Source organism: Triticum aestivum, chromosome 4A (genome assembly GCF_018294505.1).
Source record: "Triticum aestivum cultivar Chinese Spring chromosome 4A, IWGSC CS RefSeq v2.1, whole genome shotgun sequence".
NCBI classification, from domain to species: domain Eukaryota; kingdom Viridiplantae; phylum Streptophyta; class Magnoliopsida; order Poales; family Poaceae; genus Triticum; species Triticum aestivum.
The window spans coordinates 519,949,114-519,971,228 of NC_057803.1; positions in this window are offsets into that span (position 1 = coordinate 519,949,114).

Here is a 22,115-nt window from a genome sequence, read left to right on the forward strand (position 1 = left end):
GAACCGCCATAGCTGCATCACACTTGCTAACCGGCTCTGCCTCAACCCATTTCGTGAATTTGTCAACTGCCACCAAAAGATGTGTCTTTTTATCCTTGGATCTTTTGAAAGGTCCAACCATATCAAGCCCCCAAACCTCAAACGGCCAAGTGATTGGAATCATCCACAATTCTTGAGCCGATACATGTGCTTGTCGTGCGAACTTTTGACATCCATCGCACCTACTGACCAGATCCTCCGCATCAGCATGAGCCGTTAGCCAGTAAAAGCCATGACGAAAAGCTTTGGCCACAAGAGATTTTGAGTCGGCTTGATGGCCACAATCTCCTTCATGGATCTCACGAAGAATCTCATGACCTTCTTCAGGAGAGACACATCGCTGAAACGCCCTAGTGACACTACGATGATATAATTCACCATTGGAAATTGTCATTGACTTAGACCGCCGGGTTATCTGTCTTGCCAAGTTATCATCCTCTGGCAACTCGCCCCAGGTCATGTAAGCCAAATATGGCACTGTCCAGTCTGCAATGGCATGAAGAGCTGCCACCAGTTGTGCCTCCGGGTCAGGAACGGCCAAATCTTCTTCTGTAGGTAACTTGACAGAAGGGTTATGCAGAACATCTAAAAAGGTGTTAGGTGGCACTGGCTTACACTGAGATCCCAACTGGCTTAAGGCATCCACCACTTCGTTCTTTCTGTGATCAATGTGTTCCACCTAATACCCCTTGAAGTGTCCAGCCACATCGTCAACTTCCCGGCGATAAGCCGCCATGAGAGGGTCCTTGGAATCCCACTTGCCTGACACCTGCTGAGCCACCAAATCTGAGTCGCCAAGGCACCGTACCTAGCTTAAACTCATCTCTTTAGCCATTCGAAGACCATGGAGCAAGGCCTCATATTCTACTGCATTGTTAGTACAAGGAAACATCAATCGCAACACATAACAAAACTTATCACCTCGAGGAGAAGTTAAAACAACTCTAGCCCCCGAGCCTTCCAACTGTCTGGACCCATCGAAATGAATCGTCCAATATGTGTTGTCTGGCTTTTCTTTGGGTATCTATGACTCCGTCCAATCATTAATGAAGTCCACCAGTGCTTGAGACTTAATAGCCGTACGTGGCACATATTTTAAATTATGAGACCCAAGCTCAATGGCCCACTTGGCGACTCGTCCTGTGGCTTCTCTATTCTAAATAATATCTCCTAAAGGAGCAGAGCTAACCACAGTGATAGGATGACCCTGGAAGTAATGCTTAAGCTTCCGGCTTGCCATGAACACCCCATAAACAAGCTTTTGCCAATGTGGGTATCGTTGCTTGGATTCAATGAGCACCTCACTGACGTAGTAAACCGGCCGTTGAACTGGATGTTCCTTGCCAGCCTCCTTGCGCTCCACAACAATGGCCACACTGACAGCACGTGAATTAGCAGCCACATATAACAACAACGGCTCTTTCTCAATGGGAGCAGCCAGAACCGGCGGCTCAGCGAGTTGCCTCTTCAGATTTTCAAAGGCAGGATCAGTAGCATTACTCCAGACAAAGTCATCCGTCTTTTTCATCATCTGATACAATGGAATAGCTTTCTCACCTAACCGGCTTATGAATCGACTTAAAGCTGCAACCGACCCGCCAGCCTTTGAACGTCGTTGATACACGCCGGCTTAGCCAAAGATGTTATCGCCTTAATTTTCTCCGGGTTAGCCTCAATGCCTCTGTTAGACACCAAAAACCGAAAAGCTTGTCGGCTGGGACTCCAAACACACATTTTGCTTGGTTAAGCATCATCTTGTAGACCTGGAAGTTATCAAAAGTTTCCTTCAGATCATCTATGAGAGTTTCCTTTGCTCTGGATTTAACCACTATATCATCCACATAAGCATGAACATTACGCCCAATCTGGTCATGAAGACAGTTTTGCACACATCGCTGATAAGTCGCCTGGGCGCTCTTAAGCCCAAAAGGCATATGCACATAGCAGAAGGCTCCAAACGGAGTGATGAAAGCTGTCTTCTCCTGGTCCTTAACGGTCATCTTGATCTGATGATAACCAGAATAAGCATCCAAAAAACTCAAACGCTCACATCCCGTTGTAGCATCAATGATTTGATCAATACAAGGGAGAGCAAAAGGATCATCCGGACAAGCCTTGTTTAAATTTGTGTAATCCACACACATACGCCAGGTGCCGTTCTTTTTTAGTACAAGCACCGGGTTAGCCAACCACTCTGGGTGAAAAACTTCAACAATAAACCCAGCCTCCAAGAGCCGGGCTACCTCTTCTCCAATATCCTTACGCCTTTCCTCATTAAACCACCAAAGAAACTATCTAACCATCTTAAACTTTGGATCAATGTTGAGAGTGTGCTCAGGGAGTTCCCTCGGTACACCCGGCATGTCAGAAGGTTTCCATGCAAAGATGTCCCGGTTCTCAGGGATGAACTCGATGAGCGTGCTTTCCTATTTTGGATCCAAATTGGCACTGATAATGAACTGTTTGGATGAGTTGCCAGGCACAAAGTTAATCATCTTAGTATCATCAGCTGACTTAAATTTCAACGCCGGCTCATGCTCTGTAGTTGGTTTCTTCAAAGATGTCATATCCGTCGGGTCAACTTTATCCTTATAAAACTTCAATTCCTCTGTTGCACAAACAGACTTGGCGTAAGCAGCATCGCCTTCCTCACATTCCAGGGCTATCTTCCAGCTTCCATGCACTGTGATGGTGCCCTTATAACCCGGCATCTTGAGTTGGAGATAAACATAACACGGTCGTGCCATGAACTTAGCATAAGCTAGCCGTCCAAATAGAGCGTGATACGGGCTTTTGATTTTAACCACTTCAAAAGTTAACTTCTCAGCCCTAAAATCATGCTCATCCCCAAAGGCTACTTCCAGCTCAATCTTACCAACTGGGTATGCCGACTTACCAGGCACAACTCCATGAAAAACAGTATTGGATGTTTTAAGACTCTTATCAGTCAACCCCATGTGACAGAACGTCTCATAATATAGGATGTTGATGCTACTGCCTCCGTCCATGAGTACTTTAGTGAACTTATATCCACCAACCTGAGGTGCCACCACCAAAGCTAGATGACCCGGATTATCGACCCGGGGAGGATGATTGTCGGTGTACTAGAGTAGGGGTACCCTAGTACCCCGAACTTGTGCACGGGCAGTCGCAGCACCCCGCGGCAAGGCTTGCCGGGTGACCGCCAATACCCTCCGTGGTTCCCTTGAAGACCATTCAAGAACAAAGTACTCAAACCAAGGTCCCGGCAAGAGGAGCTTGCCGGGAGGGCCAACCAAGGCCCCGGCAAGAGGAGCTGGCCGGGAAGGCCAACCAAGGCCCCGGCAAGATGATCTTGCCGGGAAGAGACAAGACCCCGGCAAGAGGAGCTTGTCGGGAAGGCCACTCAAGGCATACCAAGAAAGCTTGCCGCGATGCGCCCTGCGTCCCGGCAAGATCCGGCGAGCGACAAGCTTCCGGACGCGACAAGACGACGGCCGCGGCAAGGAGCTTGCCGCGGGAAACCCCCACTTCGTGCCCGCGCTCCAGCACACCTGCTAACGTGTCGCTCTGGGACTCTCCCAAGCACACGTGCTAGGAGGCCGTGCAGCTAGGGGTATGTGGTGGCAAGCGGAGATGAAGAGAAGCCCATCGTGGCAAACGGTGGCGCTCCTAACGGTCACCTTTTGCACTGTTTAGGAGACTTAGACAGGCATTTAATGCCCTTGTCCCCTACCATCAGAGTTAGGTAGGGTGCACTGTATCCACAGTAGCGGTAGCTGCACCTACTGCATCCTTTTCCATTTTTACCCTTCTAGTCTATGTTGCCACCTGTCGATGACCCCTTGAAAGTATAAAAGGAGGCCCAGGCGCAACGTAGAGGAGGTTCGGCCAGTTCGGCTCATTCGAGACACCAGAAACACCCCCACGCTCAGTCTGGCAGCGTCGATCGCTCCTGAGCAAAGAATCCAATACACACAAACAAGCAGTAGTAGGGTTTTACGCATCCGTGCGGCCCGAAGCTGGGTAAAATCACCCGCGTGCACTGCCTCGATCCGCTCTTTGTGCGCTCTCTGCCTCCCACCGAACCGAAAGGGGCCCTGTCCCCATAGGTGTTGGTGGAATCAGCACCCCCCGACATCTCTGGCGCGCCAGGTAGGGGGCGTCGAGATTGTGCAAACCCGATCCAGCGTGCACGCAAGCTAAATCTTCATCGTCTTCATCGACATGCCACCGAAGAAGAAGGATTCGGAGGCAGCTGTCCCGTCTGCGTCGCTTCCACCGCCTTCGGAGCAAACGGGTGGTGGAGTGGACGCTGGCGGAGGAATGGGCGTCGACGAGGGTGCCCACAGTGCTACCAAGTCCAAGGACAAAGCGGCACAGACCTCGGCATCCATGCGAGCACCGCGCCCCTCTCAGGAGGCGCGGGACCAGCAGCGTCATAGAGTTCGCAGCGCCATACGTCCGCTGACCCAAGATCAAGCTGGTGGTTCGCGTGGCGTTCAAGACCAGCATGCACGCCAGCATGCTGGCCCCAGCGAGGTGTGGTCGCCGGGACGGGACGCTGCTCCTTCTAACTTGGTTAGGAGTCCGAGCACGCCCCTCTCCTCGCACCGTTCACCTCCGCCGCCCACCACCCCAGCAGAAGCCTTGGCGCGGGCCGAGCTGCTCCTGGACTATCCTCCGACGGCGGACAAGATCGACGAATGGAGGGCCACTATCCAGAGCCTCATCGGCTTCGCCAACGGCGACACTGCGCGGCGACCAAGCACCTCGCTGCCGCGGCAGGACAGCCGGATGCGAGCCGATGGCAACAAGACTGAGGGAGGTGCGACTTCCATGCACTCTCCACTACGAAGGCCAAAATCCCCGACTCGCCGAGTCCACCCCAACAGCGGCTCCACCACGTCGTCGGACCCACGAGCTCGTCGCGACCAGCGCAAAGTTCTCCATGAACGACAACAAGAAGATGCTCGAACCCGCATCGAGCGCCGAAGAGAAGCGCGACGTCAATCCGACAAGCGCGCTGGGCTCTCTGCTGACATGCATGCGCCAGGGGAACCAGGCGATCTGCCGTACGCGGTAGGTTGTCCTGCGTTCACCCGTGAGCTGCGGCAAGTCCAGTGGCCCAGCACAAAGAATTTCAAGCCAGACGTGTCGGAGAAGTACGACAGCAAGACGCATCCGTCGGAGTTCCTCGGCATCTACACCATTGCGGTGCAGGCTGCCGGGGGGCGAGATGACAAGATCCTTGCAAACTACTTCCCGCTGGTGCTCAAGCCCAATGTCAGATCCTGGCTCATGCACTTGCCGGACAACTCCATATCCTCCTGGGCTGATTTGTGCCATCAGTTTGTTGGCGCCTTTACAGGCGGCCACAAGCCACATGGACAAGAGAGCGATCTTCATCTGCTCGCCCAGAAGGAAGGAGAGCCATTGCGCAAGTACATTCAGAGATTCAGCCGTGTACAGCACAACATCCCAGACGTCCACCCCGCTGCGATCATCAGCGTTTTCCATCAGAACGTGCGAAACTGAAGGATGAGGGAGGAGATGGCGATGTGTAAGATCAGAGACGTCAGCGAGCTTTACGCCCTGGCTGACAAGTGTGCACGCGCTGAAGAGGGGAGGAGGCTCCCCGGAGAGATTACAGGAGCAGGAGGATCTGACGGTGAGGATGCCGCCCCGGCAAGGAAAGGCCGGCGGCGGAACAACAGAAGGAATAAGGGTAAGGAAGTGCTGGCTGTCGAGCAGACCGACAACGGAGGTGGCGCCAAGGAAGCTAAGGCTGGTGGCTCCGACAAGGAGGCCCATCCGGTGGCGGCCGCCGACAAGCAAGACAGCTCCGGCAGGCAGTATTGCAAGATTCACCGCACCAAGGGTCACGATCTCCAGAACTGCAAGAAGGTCGAACAGCTTGCTGAGCAGCAAAAGGCTGAATACGAGCGACGCGACAAAGAGAAGGCCCAGGAAGGAACTGGTGGATCCGGCAAGAAACGCCCCGGCCGGGGAGGACGCCGCGGCAAGGCCAAACAGCGGCTAGGAGACAGACCTCCCCGCAGCCGCGACAAGGATGAAGATGACGACGATGACGAAGACGTGGATGATGATGAGGCCGATGAGCAGGAATTTCAGAAAGCCACAGAGGTCCTGTGCGTTGACGGTGGCGCCTCTCTGCATACTTCGCACCGCCAACTCAAGCAGTGGATGCGGGAAGTGAATGCAGCGGAGCCATCCATAGAGTCACGCAAGCCCCTGAAATGGTCCAGCACACCTATCATCTTCGACATTGGGGATCACCCTGATCGCATAACTGCGGTCGGGTGCTTGCCGATGTTGGTTTCACCAACTATCCGCAACCTCAAGGTCACAAAGATGCTAGTTGACGGCGGGGCCGGCTTGAATCTCATCTCCTCCGCGGTCCTTCACAAACTCCAAATCCCTGACAGCGAGCTCGAAGAGACCGGCACATTCCAAGGAATCAACCCGGGAAGGAGCAAACCGAAAGGGAAGATCACGCTGCCGGTCACATTTGGCAGCGAGCTGAATTTCAGAACTGAGAGGGTCACATTTGACGTTGCCGATTTTCCATTACCCTACAATGGGATCCTTGGCCATCCAGTGCTTGCCAAGTTCATGGCAGCCTCTCACTATGCATACAACGTCCTCAAAATGCCAGGCCCGATAAGTGTCATCTCCGTCCCCGGCGACAAGAAGGATGCCCTTATCTGCGCCGACAAGATCTACCGGGAAGCAGCGGCCGCAGCTGATCACCACACGCTTGCCGCCGAAGCTCCCGGGGGGAAGAAGAAGGCCAAGTCCGGCAAAAGCTCTGATGCCCGCTCCGGCAAGCGCACCTCTTCGGAGTGCTGCGCTACCGTCGAGGATGCACCATCGAGCTCCACCGGCAAGTGCCAGAAGACGATGGCAGCTCCACCCAAGACCAAGAAGGTGTCCGCCAAGGAGGACGGCACTGGTGGTACCTTCACCGTCAGTGCCACGCTTGACCCCAAATAGGAAAGCGCGCTCCTTACTTTCCTGCGGGCGAATGTCGACGTGTTTGCATGGCAACCGTCAGATATCCCCGGTGTTCCCAGGAAAGTAATCAAGCACCACCTTGCCGTCTGTCCTCATGCGCGGCCCGTCAAGCAGAGGGTCAGGAAGCAGGCAGTGGAGCGCCAAGAGTTCATTGCAGAAGAGATCAGGAAATTGGAAGCAGCAGGCCTTGTCAGAGGAGTGCTCCATCCCACGTGGTTGGCCAATCCTGTAGTCGTGCGCAAGGCGAATGGGAAATGGAGGTTTTGTATAGACTTCACTGATGTCAATAAAGCTTGTCCCAAAGATCCATTTCCCTTGCCGCGCATTGACCAGATTGTTGACTCCACAGCTGGATGTGATTTGCTTTCATTTCTTGATGCGTATTCAGGATACCATCAAATCTTCATGGCAGAAGAGGATGAGGAGAAAACCGCATTTATCACCCCTTGTGGCACATACTGTTTTGTACGGATGCCCTTTGGGTTGAAGAATGCTGGTTCAACATTTGCGAGAGTAGTCCATGTCGCTTTTGAGCCATAGATACACAGAAATGTGGAAGCCTACATGGATGATATAGTGGTCAAGAGCAAGGACAAGGCTACCCTGGTCCAAGATTTAGAAGAAACTTTTGCAAATCTGCGCAAGATCAACCTCAAGCTCAACCCCGAGAAGTGCGTGTTTGGAGTCCCTTCCGGCAAGCTTCTCGGGTTCTTTGTGTCTCAGCGGGGAATTGAAGCCAATCCCGACAAGATTAAGGCCATCGAGCAGATTGAAGCACCGAAGCGCGTCAAGGATGTGCGAAGGCTTGCCGGTTGTGTGGCTGCTCTCAGCAGGTTTATCTCTAAGTTTGCTGAGCGCGCCCTGCCGTTTTTCAGAATATTGAAAAAGGCAGGTCCAATGAAATGGACTCTGGAAGCGGAGGCTGCGCTGCAGGACTTGAAGAGGTACCTGTCCTCCACTCCAATACTTGTCGCACCTAAGCCACAAGAGAAGTTGCTGCTGTACCTAGCGGCAACCAATCAAGTGGTTAGTGCTGCGTTAGTAGCAGAGAGGGAGGCGGACGATGAGCTAGCAACCGCGGCAAGTGAATCCAGCGACAAGCAGGGGGCTTCTCCGGCAAGCTCTGATCCGGCGAGCTCTGGTCCCGACATAGATGGATCTGCGCAGACGTGCAAGGACGTGCAGAAGAAGATGGTGCAACGCCCAGTTTACTTTGTCAGCTCCCTTCTCCAGGGAGCTAGGTCGAGGTACTCTGGTGTGCAAAAATTGCTTTTCGGCCTTCTCATGGCCTCGAGAAAGCTGCGCCATTACTTCCAGGCACACGAGATCACAGTCGTCACTCGCTTTCCGCTGAAGAGGATACTGCAGAATCCAGAAGCAACAGGCAGGATTGTCGAGTGGGCCTTGGAACTGTCAAGCTTTGGCCTCAAGTTTGAGAGCACTGCAACAATCCAAAGCAGGGCATTGGCAGAGTTCATAGCAGAGTGGACGCCAACTCCAGATGAAGAAATTCCAGAGACGAGCATCCCCGTCAAGGAGTCAAGCAAAGAGTGGCTGATGTACTTTGATGGTGCCTTCTCGCTGCAAGGCGCCAGTGCTGGCGTGCTGCTTATCGCACCCACCGGAGAGCACCTCAAGTACGTAGTCCAGATGCACTTTCCCAAAGAGCAAGCAACCAACAATACTGCAGAGTATGAAGGATTGCTTGCCGGTCTCAGAATCGCAGCCGACCTTGGGATCAAGAAGCTCATTATCAGGGGTGACTCACAGCTTGTCGTCCACCAAGTGAACAAGAACTACCAGAGTCCATTGATGGAAGCTTATGTTGATGAAGTGAGAAAGCTAGAAGCACACTTTGACGGCCTGCAAATGGAACACGTTCCACGAGCTCAGAACGATATTGCTGACGGCCTGTCAAAGTGCACAGCACTAAAGTTACCTGTGGAACCAGGGATTTTTGTGCTCAAGCTGACTCAACCATCCGTGACACCATCAACTGGACCAAGCAAAAAGAGGAAGTTGGTTTCCGGTGACTACTTTCTGGCAGAGCTCCCCGAAGCCGCCGCCAAGAAAGTCCCCAAGATCAACACCAAGGATGCTGAGGGGCAGTCTGCTCCGGCAAACCTTATGGTTTGTTCCGTCGAAGCAAACGCTCCCGACAAGTTCTGCTCCGGCAAGCTTGCCGAGGAATATCACGCTCCGGCCGAACCGCAGGTTCTTGCCGTAGAAGCGGATGTTCCCGCAGCAATAGATATGCCTTTAGTCCTTGTTGTCGAGCCGCAAGCTCCAGCATGGGCACAGCAGATTGTCCGTTTCCTTTAGACAGGAGAGCTTCCCGAAGAGCAAGAAGAAGCTGAAAAAGTAGCCTGGCAGTCAAGTATGTACAAGTTTGTCGACAGCACACTCTACAGAATAAGACTCAACGGTGTGAAATTGAAGTGCATTCGCCGGGAAGATGGACAACAGCTGTTGGCAGAGATACATGGAGGCATATGTGGTCACCACATTGGCGCAAGAGCACTTATCGGCAAAGCGTTCCGACAAGGCTTCTTCTGGCCCACAGCCCTCTAGGATGCAACAGCACAAGTAACCAAGTGTGAAGCGTGCCAGTTCCATTCCAAATAGATACACCAGCCAGCTCAAGCTCTCTAGACGATCCCTTTATCCTGGCCATTTTCGGTCTGGGGGCTCGACATCCTCGGCCCCTTCCCCCGAGCTGTCGGGGGCTTTGAGTTCTTGTACGTTGCAATCGACAAGTTCACAAAGTGGCCGGAAGTGGAACCAGTGAGGAAGGTGACAGCACAGTCAGCAGTCAAGTTCTTCAGGTTGATTGTTTGCCGTTTCAGGATCCCTAACAGGATCATCACCGACAACGGCACACAGTTTACGAGCCGCACCTTCATGCAGTACGTCCAAGATCTTGGCGCCAAGGTCTGCTTCGCTTCTGTTGCTCATCCGAGAAGCAACGGTCAAGCGGAGAGGGCAAATGCTGAAGTGCTGCGAGGCCTCAAGACCAGAACTTTCGACAGGCTGCACAAGTGCGGAAGAAACTGGATTGAGGAGCTGCCGGTGGTTCTTTGGTCGATCAGGACGACGCCAAATCGAGCCACTGGCCAGACACCCTTCGCTCTAGTCTATGGAGCGGAGGCAGTTCTCCCCACGGAACTCATATACGGGTCACCTCGAGTGCTCGCTTATGATGAGCTCGAGCAAGAGCAGCTGCGGCAAGATGATGCGCTGCTCCTTGAGGAAGACCGTCTCCAGGCTGCTGTGCGAGCCGCTCGCTACCAGCAAGCTCTGCGCCACTACCATAGCCGCAGAGTCAATGCCAGGAGTCTTGAGGAAGGCGACCTTGTTCTTCGGCGCGTTCAGTCGGCCAAGAATTCCAACAAGTTGACGCCAAAGTGGGAAGGCCCTTATCGGGTGAAACGAGTCACTAGGCCCGACGCTGTCCGCCTTGAGACCGAAGATGGCATTCCGGTGAGCAACTCCTGGAACATCGAGCATCTTTGTAAGTTTTACCCATAAGGCGCGGTTGTCGGACCCTGTCCGGCAACCACCTTTCTGTACAAGTCTTGCCGTTGTTGCATGTAATCCTTTGTATAGAGCCGGGCGTAGACCCCGTGCACTAGTAAAGTTCATGTGCCCCGCACATCTTGTCAGCTTTCTTTTATGCTATAATCCTTTTTCGCATATATTATCTGACACTTTGTGCAGCACTAGACCCCGGTAGGCAATAACGAGCCCAAGGCTCCATATCATTACTTTATTTCTCTGTTTTCTTTCTCAAAAGAAGGAAGGTTCCCTCGCCCACAAGATTTACCGGGGAGGGAAGGAGAAGATAATGGTGTGGACCAGGCCGTTCAAGAGAGTTTCTCCTTGCCGGGAAGCAGACGACAGAAAAGCTAAGTTGCTAAAGCTGGAGCAATCAGTTTTTCAAGTTTTTGAGTTATTTTCCTTGAACGACTGTGCTTTGTATGGAAACCCTGTGCGCGGAGGAACCAATTCGCAGCTAGCTGCGCCCTTACTTTGTTTCGAGTCCGCTCAACAACTTAAGTGAGCTGCTAGCGCCCTTACTTTGCTTTGAGTCCGCTCAGCAACTTAGATGAGCCGCTAGCGCCCTTACTTTGTTTCGAGTCCGCTCAACAACTTAAGTGAGCTGCAACTAGTTGCGGCAAGGTTGCTTGACGGTAGCGACCCCGCCAGCAGGCTGCTAAAGTTCCGCACTCGGCGCTCGCGGCAAGGGTGCCTGCACCGGCAAGTTTCCCTAGAAAGCGTAGGGCAGGACCATACAAAGCCAAGAGTCGAGTAAAGGAAGTAACACAACAATTTTTTTGCCTAAGATAGAGTTATATTACAAAAATAACTTGTCGCGCCTCTAATAAAGTGTTCCCATGACATGACTGGCAGCGACAAGAAAAGAAGAAAACGGACGGCCTAATCTACGCGACCGCCGTCAACCCTTTTGACCTCGTTCACCCTGTCCACAATGGGTGCGACGAGGGCCTTAAGTGCGTCAAGATCAGCGACCGCCGGCAGCTTCTTGAGGACGTTGGTAAGGTTGAGGCCCGGATTGCGGAAGGCCACCTTCACCAGCACCTTCTCTAGAACTCCGGCGCAAATCGAGCGTGACTCGTCGGCCAACTGCTTTGGGATCCGTTCCCGGAGTTGCTGGAGCGCCGCCGCCACGCCTTTGAAGAACAGAGTGAGCTTGGCGCTGGGTTGGAGGTTCTCGTCGGAGGAGTACCCGAAGCCTTCCACCCCCAAATGCACCAGCTCCTCTTCGATGACTGCAGCAATATTCACGAGACCCTCCGTCCAGAGCTCCACGGTATCTCTGAGGAGATTCTGGGTTTCGGCGGCCCTCGCCAGCAGCGCATTGTTGGCCTTGATGTCTTTTTTCAAGTCTGCCTCCCATTTCCTAGCGCTGTCCAACGTCTCCGTCAAGGTGGCCAGCTTCAGCTCCAGATCAGCATTGGAATCCTTGGCGGCACGCAGCTCTTTGCCCTTTTCGGAGAGTTGGCCCTGCAAATCACCGTGGGCAAGGGTGTCCTTCTCGCGCTCTAGCTTGAGCGCGGCAAGCTCTTTGCCACCAACCTTCAGATCAGTTTCTAGCTGCGCCACCTTTGCCTCCAATTCTTTCTTGGCGGCCTCGGCAGCCGCAGCCGTATCCTTTGCCTCTTGGAGCGTCCCGCCAAGTGCCCGTTCGCGCGCGGCAAGCTCCTCTTCGTGGCTGTCGAGGTTCACTTTCCGCTGAGTCAGCTCGCCTTCTCGCGCGTACAGCTTCTCGCCGGTGAGCCGCTGCTGCTCTTCAACTTCGGCCTTCTCGAGGAGGAAGGCCTTCCGCTCCTCAGCAAGCTGCTCCCGCTCCTCCGCCAAGGCCCGGAGAGTTTCTTGGCGAAGACCCCAGAGCTCCTCCGCGCGCTTCTCTATGTCCACGCTCGCCCTCGCGACAAGCGCTTCCCGGGACTCCAACTTGACCTGGCGGGCGCGGTAGAGCTCCAGCAGCCTCCGTAGCAACCGCTCCTCCTCAGGCTCGCCGCTGCTGCTTCCCGGCGAGTCGATGATCGACAACCCGGCGGAGGCAAGCACCTCCCCATCCAGAGCTTCTCCTTCCACCGGCGCCCTGGAGCTCGACGTCCAGGGGAGCTTGATGAAGATGCCCTCGCCAGCCTTCAGATAGGCGCCGGACTGGGGCTCCTCGGAGCCTGACGCTGCGGCAGCGGCGGAGGGATCGGCGGTCGGTGTAGCGCCCGACGCTCCTGCGGCCTCAGGGCCGTCAGTGCGATCGCCAGATCCCCCACCAGCTTCTTCGGCAGCAGTCTTGGTGGCCTCTTCGTCGGCGGGCACGTCAGCGCCGGCTCCTTCTTCGGTGGCCGCGGCATCATCAGTATTGCCGCGCGCGTCTTCCTCGCCGCCCGCCTCGGTCTCCATCGGATCCGTGGAGGGTGGGTCTGACGACCAAAGAAGAAGGAGAAATCAAACAAGTGTTCGAGAAGAGAAATCAGCAGAAGACTACAAGGAAAGTTTCGGGAAAGAAGGGCTACCTGTGCTAGGATCTGCCGTCGTGACCTCCACCATCGGCGGATCGTTAGCGCTGTCCCTTGCCGGAGACTCCCCCCTTGCCGGAGGCTCCTCCCTTACCGGAGGACGCTCCCTTGCCGGGGAGTCTGCCCTTGGCGGCGTAGTCGAAGCAGACGACGAGTCGGAGGAGATCACCACGCCCTCCTGATCAAGTTGTTCTGCTCCTGCACAAACAAACCAGTGATCAGATGTCAACAAAGGAAAGAGCAACCACGCGCACCCAAAAGCGGAAAGTAAACCATATGCTCACGCTGGGGGTTGCGCTGGGGGCTGCTCTGCGAAGTGATGGCCGGATCCGACAAGGTGGTCTCAGGCGCGCCTCCTGTCGTCACAGTGGGCTCGTCCTCGATGACCACCAGCTGAGCCTTGGCCCTCTTCGCCGCCCTCTAGGCCAGAGTCCTGAAAAGGGAGAGTCCATGATGGGTCAGATCAGATGCAAGATAACACCAGCAAGTTGAAGAACTACAAGAACAACAAGGGAATCTTACTCTTCTTCCTCTTCCTCGTCGGAGCTGGGCGTGGAGAGGTCGAAGTTCGGCCCACCTCCGGCACGACGAGGTGGAGGGGTGGGATCCCTTGGCCGCTTGGCGGGGGCTGCGGCGCCAGCCCGAGACGACCCCGCTTCAGTTGTCGCTGCGGCAGGAGGCGCTCCCACGGCAATCGTACTTGCCACGGTAGAGCGCGTCGCGCGACGCTATGGCTGTTGGCCCACTTGCCGCCCTGCTACGTCGCCAACCCTGTGGAGGCGCCTTCTTGGCTGCGCTGCGGGCCCTGCTCGCGGCAAGCTCCTCGGAGATGGCGGGCCGCTCGCACCCTCGGCGGGTTCGTTCAACTCGGCGTCGGGCGCAGTGAGCTCTTCTTCCTCTTCGGGCTGCTCCCGTTCAGCAATACTCATCGCCAACGCCGCGTCCGCTTCCTCCATGGTGAACCCGAATTCACCCGCAGCCGCGGCTGCCGCCGCCTCTTCCGCCCTGGTGGCGACGCGCTCCATCTCTTGCTCAGTGGTGTCGCGGGTGAGGAGTTTCTTCTCATCAGCATTGACCGCCACCTCCACTAGGTTGTCAAAGAACTGCTGCACGACGTCGCCGGCAGGCTCTTGCCAAGTTGGAGCGATCCCGTGCGAGTCACACAATGGCATCATTGCGCAGATGCGGTCGCGCGAGGAGTTGTTGCACAGAGGAACGACGCCTGCCGGCAACCTGAACCACTCGGGATGCTGTGGGTCGTGCTTGAATATCTCCTTGAGTATCCCGTCCAACTCTATGACGGTGAAGTTGAAGTTGAGGCCTGGGCGCAACCTCATGATATCTGCCGGGCCTCCAAATTCCCAGGCAGGTCTCCCCCTCGCCTGCAGAGGGGCGATGCGCCGGTGAAGGAAATATGCGGCGACAGCTCCTACAGTCAGCCCGGCAAGCCTGAGGCACAAGATCCGAGTGGTGGCGATCGTCAGCTTGTCGTCGTCCACGGACAGAGCGCTCCAGTCATTGCCACGCACTGCTGGGGCTTGGCGCAGGGCGGTGAACGGCTGCGGGCTCTCTTCTACAACCCAGCACCAATCTGCTCTCCACTCGTCCCACTTGCTGCGGATAGGTCTCCTTCTTGCCGTCCCGCGAGATCCAGGCGATCCCGCCAGCAAGAGGTTCCCCTCTCTCGACACGAGGCATAAAGAAATGGCGGAAGAGAGCTACGTTGGGGTGGACTCCGACAAAGTTTTCGCATAGATGGGCGAAAACTGCCATGGTCAGAACAGCGTTGGGGGTGAAGTCAAGGAGGTGGAGTCCGTAGGTGTTCATGATATCACAGAAGAAATCAGAGAATGGCGGGCAGAGCCCGCAGTAGAAGAACACGGCGAAGAAAGGATATCCGCCAATTGGAGCTGCTTGCGAGGCGACGGAGGAGAGTACCTTCGTGCACGGGTGCGCCCGCGTCTCCGTCGACCAGAAGAGATAGTACCACTCCCTCAGCTCCTCCGCGGAGAGCTCGGGGGGGAAAGTGGCCCGCTCCTTCCGCAGCGCCTCAAGCCGCTGTGCTTCGGTCGACTTCACAGCTTTCACGGCCGCGGCCTTCGTGGCCTTCCCACTCCCGGGCTTCAGAGGCATGGCGGAGGCGGTGGGGGAGATCGACGGCGCTGGTGGTGGCCACGGCGACGGGAGCGGAGCGCTGCTCTCTTTTGACTTTGGAAGCGGAAGAGGGCGGCAGAGGTTTCTGAGATTGCAACAGCAAATGGTGAAGATAGGGGAAATACCCCCGTTTCCCCTGCTTATAAGAGGGACGGGGCGGACGTTTCGGCCTTCCAAATGAACAACCTCCCACGATCTCTCCCACAACGCCGCGTTTGACGCGTGCCGTTCTGGGCGTGCGCGGTGGGAGCGGAGTTAGATTCGGCGTGACCTAGGCCGCGCGTGCCCGTGCACTGTTTTGGGCCTGGCCCAACAGTGCTCGGCACCGTGTATGGCCCAGGCCCGGGGGCTCCTATCGGTGTACTAGAGTAGGGGTACCCTAGTACCCCGAACTTGTGCACGGGCAGTCGCAGCACCCCGCGGCAAGGCTTGCCGGGTGACCGCCAAGACCCTCCGTGGTTCCCTTGAAGACCATTCAAGAACAAAGTACTCAAACCAAGGCCCCGGCAAGAGGAGCTTGCCGGGAGGGCCAACCAAGGCCCCGGCAAGAGGAGCTTGCCGGGAAGGCCAACCAAGGCCCCGGCAAGATGATCTTGCCGGGAAGAGACAAGACCCCGACAAGAGGAGCTTACCGGGAAGGCCACTCAAGGCATACCAAGAAAGCTTGCCGCGACGCGCCCTGCGTCCCGGCAAGATCCGGCGAGCGACAAGCTTCCGGACGCGACAAGACGACGGCCGCGGCAAGGAGCTTGCCGCGGGAAACCCCCACTTCGTGCCCGCGCTCCAGCACACCTGCTAACGTGTCGCTCTGGGACTCTCCCAAGCACACGTGGCAGGAGGCCGTGCAGCTAGGGGTACGTGGTGGCAAGCGGAGATGAAGAGAAGCCCATCGTGGCAAACGGTGGCGCTCCTAACGATCACCTTTTGCACTGTTTAGGAGACTCAGACAGGCATTTAATGCCCTTGTCCCCTACCATCAGAGTTAGGTAGGGTGCACTGTATCCACAGTAGCGGTAGCTGCACCTACCACATCCTTTTCAATTTTTACCCTTCTAGTCTACGTTGCCACCTGTCGGTGACCCCTTGAAAGTATAAAAGGAGGCACAGGCGCAACGTAGAGGAGGTTCGGCCAGTTCGGCTCATTCGAGACACCAGAAACACCCCCACGCTCAGTCTGGCAGCGTCGATCGCTCCTGAGCAAAGAATCCAATACACACAAACAAGCAGTAGTAGGGTTTTACGCATCCGTGCGGCCCGAAGCTGGGTAAAATCGCCCGCGTGCACTGCCTCGATCCGCTCTTTGTGCGCTCTCCGCCTCCCACCGAACCGAAAGGGGCCCTGTCCCCATAGGTGTTGGTGGAATCAGCACCCCCCGACAATGATCTTCCCTACTCCATACAATAGGCTGCTCAGACCATCTCAAATAACGTGGAACCGCCGGCTCAACAGCATTTACAGCCCTCTTATGAAGTTTCTGGTCCCTCTTGCACAAACTGGTGGTGAACACATGATACTGCCCATCGTTCAGCTGCTTTGGGTTACTCTGATACACGGACTGCTGATGCTGCTGACTGCCCTGGCCAGATTGCTGATTATAGCCACCTTGACTACCTTGATGGCCCTGACCATGAAAACCGCCACCACTTGAGCAAGCGCCCGGGCCATGAAAGCCGCCACCACCTGAGCCGCCGCTAGGTCCGTGGTTACCATCGAATATGTTAGAATTCTTAAAAGCCTTCATGATCGTACAGTCTTTCCACAGATGGGTAGCCGACTTCTCCCGGGTGTTGTGTCTTGGACAAGGTTCATTTAGCAGCTGCTCAAGGGTGGGACCTGACCCGCCAGACCGAGGAGGTGGCCTCCCCTTGCGTCGTTGATTGTTGCCATGTACACTGGCGTTAGCCACAAACTCCAGACTGTCGTCAGCCTTACGTTTATTACCTCCTTGATTCGCCGGGTTGTGCTGGTGACCCTTGCCATTGCTGTTCTTCTTCCCCTTCCCTGTCTTCTCTTCATCAGACACGGGATCCTTGGTACTGCCAGAATCGGCGTATTTGACGGGAGCCGCCATCAGCTGGCCCATGTCATTACAGTCACGCTTGAGCCGCCCTAGTTTCTATTTCAGAGGTTCAAAACGGTAATTTTTCTCCAACATTAAGACCACGAAGCCGGCATCCATCTTATCAGATGAATGTATTATTTCCTTGACCCGGCGCACCCAATGGGTCGTGGATTCGCCTTCCTCTTGCTTGCAGTTAGTCAAGTCCATGATTGACATGGGTTGTTTACAGGTATCTTTAAAGTTCTAAATGAACCAGGCCTTTAACTCCGCCCATGAGCCGATGGAGTTGGGTGGCAACCCCTTTAGCCAAGTACGAGTTGTTCCATCCAACATCATGGTGAAGTATTTGGCCATTGCTGCGTCACTGGCCTCTAATAACTCCATGTCCATCTCGTAACGTTCAATCCATGCTCTGGGCTGCAGGTCGGCTGTGTAATTGGGCACCTTACGAGGCCCCTTAAAGTCCTAACGCTCATTACGCAGAGCCAGCACAAGACAAGGGACTCCTCCTATCCTTATGGCCACCCCTGCTTCAACAGAGGTCGCTAGATAAACTGGAAAAGCTTGGTGAGCCGCCTGTTGAACCGCCCGTACAGCCTCTTCACGGATCCTCTCTTGATCCACCAAGTTAAAGGCTCCGCCCAGGGCCGGGTCACGCCCGCGTGGTTGGTTACGGCGTTGGGTGTTGCTTTACATGGCCACTGAGTCCATATGCCTGCTATAGCTTGGGCTCCGGCTTGGGCGAGGGGTTGAATGGATTCTATCTCGACTATAAGAATATGCACCCTGCTGTGCCAGAGCCATCTGAAGAAGTTCTCTGACCCGTCGTGTTTCGATCGTTATGGGAGAATCGCCTTCCATCGGGAGAGCCGCCAGAGGAGCCGACGCAGCAATAAGTTTCTTCAAAGGGTTAGAAAAGTGACCTGGTGGTATTGGCGTGTAATGAGGTGGAGCGGTATTCACATGAGGGGGCTCCATGGCCCGCAGTTGAACCGGCGCTCCGGTCCCGGGTGTTATGATCTAGTTTGCCTCTGGCGGGTTACTGGGACCAGCTCCAGGTGTGTGGAAGAGGTTCCTAAGATCATAAGTCAGATGCAGACGTGGTTGAGCTTTTTGGTGCCTTCTCCTCATGACCTCATTTGATGCGTTTAGATCCACCAAGAGCCAGAAAGTCTCCACTTGAAGCTACTCAGCATGAGCATCCAGAGCCACCAGCTCTGCAGCTATCCCGACGTCCTCTGCCGCCAAGTCTTCCTTGGCCTTTGCTACCTCCTCACGTAACCGTGCCACTTCCGCATCATGCTGAGTTTTGTCCGCCGGTTCAACCACGGTGGTCAATAGAGTCATCATCCTATCCATGAGATCCAACAGCACCTGAGTCGGCGGGCGCGCGGGGTCTCCTGACCTGGCTGCCGCCAACCCGGTCGTTATTGCTGCCGCAACCGTAGAATTCTGACCGGGTTGAGTGCCATCCATGAAGACTCCGGCTCGATTTGGTGGCTCAAAGGGGTCCGGAATACTTTTACCATCGGAACAGCCCCCAAGCCCGCCATCTTGTAGTTGATACAAAGAATCTGTCTCGCCTGTGGACAACTCATCATCAGAGCCAACGGCCGTCTCACCGCCATCCACTGATCCTTCAGAAAATTCCCCTCCATGGATGCAACCCACGAAGGCATGCCTCACAGCAGGTTGAGCCCAGGCGGGTCTCACTCGCTGAGCCGTCTTGATGAGGTCGGCGCAGATGTCCAGCTCAGGGCCCGGCTCGCCGATCCGGCCGAGGAATACATGGATTCCTCCGAAGGGGACCCGGTACCCATACTCGATTGAGCCGGCCTCGGGGCCCCAGCCTACGTCATCGATATAGAGCTTGCCACGACGACTCTTGGTCATCCGGCCCACAGCTTATCCCTTGAGCCCTTCAAAGCTGCCCTTCAAGAACTCAAATCCACCGTGTGCTGGCCCCACGGTGGGCGCCAACTGTCATGGAATTTTCACGGCAGATGTCCTAGTGAAAGGAATTAGTCATGGAGCCATCGCAACTAGGAAGCTCAAAGGGGTTAATCGGGACAAAGGACATGAGAGGTCTATACTGGTTCAGCCCCTTGCGGTGAAGGGTAAAGCCTAGTCCAGTTGATGTGGTATTTCTAGGTTTCGATGACCAAGGAGCAAAATACGCTAGCTTGGCTTCTTGATCTCTTGTCTCTTACCCTAAGCCGCCGCCGGGTCGTCCCCTTCTATACATGGGTGGACGCCTGGCGGCCTACAGAGTCCTGGCCGGCTCATACAACGTGTCCGGCTCGGTGACTTCTTTTACATGCCTTTCTTTACAAGTCTTGATTATACATGGCGGTTTACCATTACGGGCCTTAAGCCGCCTCTGGGCTTGGGCCTACTACAAGTCTTATAATAACCCGTCGCCTTGTATATTCACTAGGCTTCTTTTAATAACCCGCCATGAAGATTGACCCGGCCCCTCCTGGGCGGGTCATACCTAGTAGTCATATTCCCAACAAAAACCTTATGGTTACATCATATACAAATCTTCTTTAAGATATCCATTAAGGAATGCAGTTTTGGCATCCATTTGCCAAATTTCATAATCATAAAATGTGGCAATTACTAACATGATTCGGACGGACTTAAGCATCTCTACAGGTGAGAAGGTCTCATCGTAGTCAACTCCTTGAACTTGTCGGAAACCTTTCGCAACAAGTCGAGCTTTGAAGACAGTAACATTACCATCAGCATCAGTCTTCTTCTTGAAGATCCATTTGTTCTCTATGGCTTGCCGATCATCAGGCAAGTCAACCAAACTCCACACTTTGTTCTCACACATGGATCCCATCTCAGATTTCATGGCCTCAAGCCATTTTGCGGAATCTGGGATCATCATCGCTTCCTCATAGTTCGTAGGCTCGTCATGGTCAAGTAACATGACCTCCAGAATAGGATTACCATACCACTCTGGTGCGAATCTTACTCTGGTAGACCTACGAGGTTCGGTAGAAACTTGATCAGAAGTTTCATGATCATCATCATTAGCTTCCTCACTTACTGGTGTGGGAATCACTGGAACTGATTTCGTAGGTATCGTAGCATAGGCATAGCTAAAGAGCGAGCATCTAGCAAGCAAAGATAGAAGTGATTTCGAGGGTATGGTCATCTTGCCTGCAAAGTTCTCTGAGTTAACTGGATCCTCGTAAGCGTACTCAACGGGCTCCTCGATCACGTACTCGTTTCCTGGCTCTACCCAAAGCAAGAAACACAAGCAAAGGGAGAACAATCAACCACGTGCAATGCACAAACAACATGATGCAAAACATGTCATGATATGCGAAATGCGATATGCGATGCATATGCATGTTTCGGAAAGGAAAGATTGAAACTGGCCTCAACTTGGAAAACCAAGAGTGCCGCTGGAAAGAGGAGTTAATTTCGGTCGAAATCGATATAAAGATCACTGGAATCGGATGCACGGTTGGAAATGGCAAGCAAAACAAATATGGCACCGGTCTGCAATTAACAGCACGAGGCCATCTAAATGCATCAAGAACAACATGCTACAGCACTCTAACATAGCAACATAATACATGGCAGGGATCCACTCAAGATGCTTGACAAAAGATGAACACTGAGCTACGGCTAAATCACTCAATAACAAACTCAAACAAGCACGGCAAAAGTGCAAAAGATTACATGTTACAGACTTAGTGAAATTAATAGCAAGTCAGGAATTTAACATCAAGAAGCAATCTTTAGAGCAAGATAACAACATGCTACAGGAACTTATCATGGCAAAGCAAGGCATGGCATGAAGCTACTCAAAGCATACAACAAAAGTCCCTTACTGACCATAACCCAAAAGGGATCAGAAAATACAATTGCAACCACGTGAACATAGCAATTATCGTTAACAGATTCAGGCTTAGTGAAAAACTGGAACATGGCAAAACAGATATCAAGTAGGCATGTTTACGAGCTCGATGCACTCACCACAAGGCATTGCATGAGAAACTAAGCATACACCCAGCAAGTAGACATGGCATAGAAGCTAGACATGGCAAGAACAACATCATAGCATGCGTGGATCAACTACAACAAGCTCGGCAAAATTGCTAAACATGTTAACAATCTGCCAGGAACATTTTATAGCAAAAGTAGAGCTCGATTGACTCAAGCTAGGGTGCTCCATAATAGCAAACAAATACATGGATGGATATAGCACCACAATATCTACAAAACATCCTTACTGATCATGCTCAAAAGAGGCACGGATCACTTGGTAGCAACATGAACATATGGCATAAAAATATAGACAAGGCAATGACAGAATATTTCGAAGTCCCTGAAATCAGCAACATTAAGTAAGCTACTTTGCATGCTTATGTTAGTCACCACAAAGATCACAGAAAATACATGGCATACACCCCTGTAAAGATGGCATGACATACTACAAAACACATGTAGAGCTCACGATCATAGCATGCACACATTAATCATGGCAAAAATGACAAAAGTGCATTTGCTGATAAAAATCTGAAACTAACATCACATAGCCCTCTTCCAACAGCATTTAGGACATCAAGATGAGCTCAAATGAACATGATGCAATGAGATGAAATGAAGTACTCGTCGAGACGAACATTTCGATATGCACGAATCGGAGCCACGGATGCAGAGTTATGGCATGTCAAAGTATGCACAAAATATCTGGAATTAGGTCAAAAAGTCAACCGAGGACAAATCCAGATCTGGATCCAGATCGCACGCTTCCCGAGGATGCTCGCCGG